Source organism: Olea europaea, unplaced genomic scaffold (genome assembly GCF_002742605.1).
Source record: "Olea europaea var. sylvestris unplaced genomic scaffold, O_europaea_v1 scaffold2596, whole genome shotgun sequence".
Classification (NCBI taxonomy): Eukaryota; Viridiplantae; Streptophyta; class Magnoliopsida; order Lamiales; family Oleaceae; genus Olea; species Olea europaea.
Genome location: NW_019244271.1, coordinates 106,666 through 113,351, shown reverse-complemented (window position 1 = coordinate 113,351; position 6,686 = coordinate 106,666). Strand labels below are relative to the sequence as shown.

General features: G+C 31.4%; 1 long non-coding RNA gene across 2 annotated transcripts; it reads left to right on the top strand.

Moving 5' to 3' along the window:
• Window positions 1-4,929: 4,929 nt before the first annotated feature.
• LOC111382974 lies at window positions 4,930-5,908 on the top strand. 2 transcript variants are annotated; one of them, XR_002700656.1, is made up of 3 exons: window positions 4,930-5,224; window positions 5,319-5,367; window positions 5,534-5,908. It is a non-coding gene; the product is annotated as an uncharacterized LOC111382974 (long non-coding RNA). The 2 variants fall into 2 exon arrangements; XR_002700655.1 differs by having other exon boundaries at window positions 5,485-5,908.
• Window positions 5,909-6,686: the final 778 nt, after the last annotated feature.

Below are 6,686 nucleotides of genomic sequence, written 5' to 3'. Positions count from 1 at the left end.
ATTAAAATTAATTGTAATATGCATATAATTCAAGTAAACATAATTGTGTTTTGAATGATATTATAGATTGCAAATAAATAAATTGTACATATACGCTTGACCTTAGCAACATTTATATCTTTTCTTAAATTTAAAATTCATTCCTGCTATTCTAATTTGATTTATATTGGGACAGTGTTGAAGTAGTGGAAACAACCTACGAGTCAACTTAATGAATTGCTAATTAGTTAATTAACACAAATTATGCTAAATTTTTCCCTAATAACTTATCTTTTTGCTTATAATAGAAAAAACATTCTTTATGCCCCAAGGAAAATACGTTCAACATCCAAGGAATGCTTCTCCCTTACTCTATTTTTGCTTATGAAGTCATCAGCCTCTTGTACCCAACGTACTAGGGTGATTACTCTTTCTTTTTTCTTTTATTTATTTTTATTAATATCATCTTGTGATTCTATTTATGCTTAATTACATAATGAGATCTTGACATCTTATATTGAATCATGCGTATAGTGGTATGTTATTGATTTTACACACATGTATATATAAAATGTATTGTACGCACGTGTGTCTATATATTTTTATGCTTTCATCCCTTAACGACTTCTTTAATCGTAATCTAGATAACAATGGTTATAATGCTATTGGTGTTATAAATTAGTAGTCGCTGTATTGCTATCACACTTTGATTGTAACAGCTTCATTTTAAAATAAACTTGTCAATGTAGAAAATCCTTATATTTCATTTGTTAATGATAGAATAGATATGATAATGTTAAAATATGTCAAATAGAATCTCTTGGCTCATGCGTGGGCTTGTCAACATTATTGGATTTTAATACTTACCAGTAAACATTTATCAAATTTACCAAACATGCCCTCCATTCATTTGAGTTATACGTTGTCCATTATTTCAAAATAAATTAGCTACGGAAACATGATCATGGGTTGATAAAATTTAATTGTTTGTAACTTCAATAGAAAAATGTTGCCAAATGTTAGTGTAATTCAAAATTCTGTGGTATGGCTTCCCCATTTTTTTTTTTTTTTGGTTGCACATTAATACAAGTTTTATACCATTATGTTAGTTCAGGTGTTTTGTCATTTCATATTAATTTCTCTTAGTTTTATGTGTGTTTACATTAAGAACAGCCTTATAAATATCAATATATAAAGTGTAATAGCTAGCTCTAGTTGTATTGGAGTGGTTTAAATCATAATAAATAACTAGAATGTGGAAGTTTTACATTAATGATTATGACTTAGGACTCTTGGCACATTGTATGTGGATGGCTTGGGAAATCTCCACTTGTCATTTGAAAAATTTAATTTGTTAAGGATTTAAGGTATGTAAACCTCCCTTAGAGATGGAAACCCGTTTACCAAATTTTCAACCCTATAGATCTCTTTTATATCTATTTCTTGCGTTCCATAACCGACAAACTTTCAAATTGGATTAACAAAATTCAATAAAACACATTCAATGTGGGATTGACAATCTTTAATAAAGCACATTTGTTATTATTTATGGCCACACGGTGACTACAAAATTCAATTACTCAATGTTTTTGTTGGTATAGCTGATTGGAGATAATGTATAATTAACAAAATTTTTTGTAAATTAATAATCACATAATTTTAAAATCAATTTAAAATTAAATATAGTTTATTATCAAAAACACATAACCATCAATTTCTAAGTAGCAGTGCCAATTTTATGCACAATGTACAATTATTTGGTGTAGTATTCTATATGGTCTTTAAAATAATTGGGTAGAAAGTCAACATGCCAAATGTAGAATCATTTAGTATATCCGCTTAGGAGCTACAAGTATTTTTAGAATATGTGGTACTGAATAATAAAAATCATAAGTGAAAACTATTCTTTTAAATTGAAAATGTGTAATATATATATATATATATAATAAAAACTTTTAAATCTACTTGGGGGTCAAATAAGTTGTGAATTTTAAATCAAAATTATTAGATAATTGTCCGCTTACTTCTATAAATAATTACAATTAAATAAATATAATCAAAATTTCCAATTGAAGGAAAGTTTTATCCGTTGGAATTAAAAATATTAGTCACTTTCAAAAATATATAGATGCATAGTTTAAATTATAACAATAACTTCAATCATTAATAACAATAGCTAATTATTTAAAATTACATCTTGGAAAATTGGCAATCTAATTATTTTTATCACGATATCACGAAGCTCGGCTACTGATAGCTTTAAGTCTTGTCTGATAGCAGATTGAGTGGGGTGCTGAGTAGCGCACCTGCAAAAGAAATTAACTTAAGCTAAAGATTTTCCTACTTATTTTTGGTGGTCGTGACAAAGAAAAAAAGAAGAAACTTGTTAATACGAGCTCTTTTCTTGGAAAAAAAAAGTCTGGTTTATGTATAAATATAAATATTCAGCAGATGAACACATTTATATGCATTTACTTACACACAATCCAAATTCAAAAGAGCCACAAACAGCTAGAAAAGTACTTATGAACACCATCCAAATTGAGCCATTTTTTTCTGCTTACGATCTCATCATCTCCTTCAGAATCGACACTTAGCTTCTTGAATTAATGACTTTTGCAGATCATCAAGACCCTTTTCAATGCCATTTTCTATATCCTTGTATTAATCAATAGTCATCTGTCTATCTTCTGCTCTTTCTTTCTACTTCTATATGCATGTATTAATCAACTGTTGTGAACTTCAATTTTCGTTATTTTGTTAAGATCGGAAAAAATGAAAAAAAAAAAAAAAAAACATGTATCTATGTTGAGAACTTCATTTTCAGATCAAGAATTCAAGGTACAATGTGATCAATTTCGTGTTACACGTTTTCTCCAATCTGTCACATTGTGAGCATTTAATTTTCCATGATTGATTGATTAATTTATATCAATCTATCATGTTTTCTCAAATTTGTGGTAAGTTAGATGCTCACAACGTGACAGATTGGAGAAAACGTGATAGATTGAGATAAATTAAATGACTAATCATGGTAAATTAAATGCTCATGTGACAGATTGGAGAAAAGGCGACAAATTGGAGACAAATTAAAATGATCAGTCGAGGTAAATTAAATGCTCACAACGTGACGGATTGGAGAAAACGTGTAACACGAAATCAGGTAGCCTACTTTACTGCGGGATTTTGTCTGGACGTTATTTTACATGATTGATCACATCGTATCTTGAATTCTTGATCTGAAAATGAAGTTCTCAACATAGAGGCATGTTTATTTTCATTTTTTCCGATCTTAACAAAATAAATTGTTGTTGCTTGTAGAGAAACGAAATAGAAGCAATCTCAATCTTGAAAAGTCAAGCTGTACATTACCAAAATAAGCAAAATTTCTACTTATTGATTTGACTCTATATATAACACCATTTTTCTCACCAATTCCAATCAATCACTATCGAAAGAAGCAAAAATTCTACTTATTTTGCTTTTGATTACCAAAATAAAGCAAATTTCTCGATCAATAGTGAAACTAGAATCAAATCAAAGAGTAAGTAATGTGGTAGCAATCTATAGAAAAGAAAAAAAAAAAAAAACCTTTGGCCTCAACATTTAGTACCTTTTTGTTGATCATTTGAAATCTATTGCTGCAAATAAGAAAAATTCTACGAGCATATGGACATCACTCGTAAGATATTTAGCATTGTGTACAATATTTTGGTTATATATTTATTAATATCATCTAATTGAAGGATAAATGCATAACTCCATATCTGTCATCTTAAAATGCATTCCTTTCTTGGAATCAACAATTTTCACCTAAGATATCATTAAGAGCAATTGCACACATAGAACACGCCTAACAAGCTAGACTAGAAGTTTTTGGCCAGTGATCCCATTGACACATGATGTTGGTAATGAGCCAAGAAATATTTTTGCCTTGAATAAGATAGACAACAGATTATATCTTTTATTTTCTTTTCTTGTTACATATAATACATACCATCTTCCATTTTCAAAAGAAAACTAAAACGGAAAATTTAGGATTTACTCATAAAATCCTAAATTCTTTAATCATTCATTTCACAGACGTAGAACACTATACAAAATAAACTTAAAAACAACATAGAGGAAGAAAAACATGAGTGACAAGAAATCCAGCTTTTGTCTGAACCTCTAACTTTTGTCTATTCCGTTGTTCTTCACCTGCAATAAAGCAAGCAATGTAGAAACAATGATGCAAGTGCTTTCACGTTTGGAAGTGATAGAAAAACCTGTATGGAGGATATACAAAATCTGGAATCTAATATAGACATTGGCAGCACGAAATTGTGCCCAGGTCATGAAGTTGAGAGAAGGCATTCCCCTTGTAGTATGCGCCGCCATATTTTCAAATCTTATAAGAGAAGAGAAAGGAGGAGGGAACTATTGGAAGGGTTTGTTTATGGGGGGATAGTATTTAAAGGTCAGAGTTGCTCATGATATGGGTTTGACATTGCAAACGCTCGACATTTATATGTTGAGAATTTTATTGTAGATCATTAAATGCTCATGTGACATATTGGAGAAAACGCGACAAATTGGAGAAATTAAAATGATCAGTTAAAGTAAATTAAATGCTCACAACGTGACGGATTGGAGAAAATGTGTAACACGAAATTAGGTACCCTACTTTACTACGGGATTTTGTCTGGACTTTATTTTACATGATTGATCACATCGTATCTTGAATTTAGGAGTGAGCATTTTTTCCAGGATTCGGACCGAAACCGGTTAGAACCGGCTGGTTCGGCTCTGATTCCTCTTAAAAAAAAAAACTGGTTTTGGGACTTATTATCGGGAACCAGCCGGTTCTGGTCCGGTTCCCGGATCTTGTATGGGAACCGTCGGTTCCCATATTGATATGGTTTCTCTTATTTATTATTATTTTTTTCTTTTTGATAAAATATATGGAACCCAGCCCTTATCAGTTATCTCTCGGTTTCCTACTTGCCTTCTTCATTTTTGATTTTTTTTCCTTTGATTGATTCATTGTTTCCTTCTCAAGCCAAAGATTATTGAGCAAATCATACATAAATAAATATATTATTTATTTATACTATATAAGATTCAAATTACAAACCAATGAAACCATAGAAGAAGAAAAATCTGCGGCTCAAATTAATCAGTCAATCTTTAGAAAAAATCAAAATTTCTCGTTTCTCCAAAGTCGATCGGCCTTCAACATTTGAAGATTGTTGAAGATAATCCGGTAATTTTGTATTTTTTGCATAATACCTCATTATTGGTTGATTGCAATTTGTACCCCTTTTTGTTTATAATTTTTTCGATCTTTCACTGCCCAGGCTGGGAGTTAAATTATCGGTTATTGGATCTTCAGTTGCTAGATTAAAGGTGCGAGTTTTTCATTTTTGTTTTCATTTTGATTGCGTAGTTGTTGATTTGCTTGGGTCTCTTCAATTATTTTGGGTTTACATTAATTGTAAAATGTTTTCTGATTATGAAAATTAGTTTGGTCCAAATGCTAGAAGCCATATTGATTACCATTATGTTTCATCAGCAAGTGGTGATACTGATACAGATTGTGGAACAAAAGCACAAGGAGTTGTGGCACGTCTTCTGGGAATGGATTCATTGCCAACTTCAAACGTTTTTTTTTTTCTATCCCTATTCTACTCCGTTTATAGGGTCTCACTCTTTCAGAGATTCTCGTTACTTGGGAACCCCCGTGTTTTAGAATGAACATGATATTGTAATCTTTGAAAGAGTGAACATGAACCCGTGTCTTCTAGCATTCGGACCAGTTGTAGCTCGTGATGTGGCAACAGAAATTCATGATGGCTGTTATCTAAAAATTTATCATGTATTTCCTGCTGCCTGTGTGATTTTGAATTTTTTTCCCCAAATAATGAATTTCAAATTAATATAGCTTTTACCCCGTTTGTCAATAGACAATAGGTTACTGAAGAAGTCTTGGATGGTAAGATCCGTATGTTCTACACTTCATCCAAAACCACTAGGTTTCTCAAACAATTTTTTTTAAGATTGGATCTGCTAAGTCTGCTAGGACCCAAAACCTTTTTCAATTTGTTTAATAAGTTGGATGTAAACAGACTGGATAGCACTAGGAAAATTACTGAACAATTTGTCAATTTTGTTGTTCATTCTATGCTTCTAGGAATTAAACATACCCAATAACCACTCTTAGATGTTTGTTCATTTATTCAAGATACGATGTGATCAATCATGTAAAATAAAGTCCAGACAAAATCCCATAGTAAAGTAGGGTACCTAATTTCGTGTTACACGTTTTCTCCAATCCGTCACGTTGTGAGCATTTAATTTACCTTGACTGATCATTTTAATTTATCTCCAATTTGTCGCGTTTTCTCCAATCTATCATGTGAGCATTTAATGATCTATTATGAAGTTCTCAACACATAATTGTCGAGCATTTGCAATGTCAAACCCATATCATGAGCAACTCTGACCTTTAAAATACCATCCCCCCCGTAAACAAACCCTTCCAATAGTTCTCTCCTCCTTTCTCTTCTCTTATAGGATTTGAAAATCCGGTGGTGCATACTACAAGGGGAATGCCTTCTCTCAACTTCATGACCTGGGCACAATTTCGTGCTGCCAATGTCTATATTAGATTCCAGATTTTGTATATCCTCCATACAGGGTTTTCAATCACTTCCAAACGTGAAAGC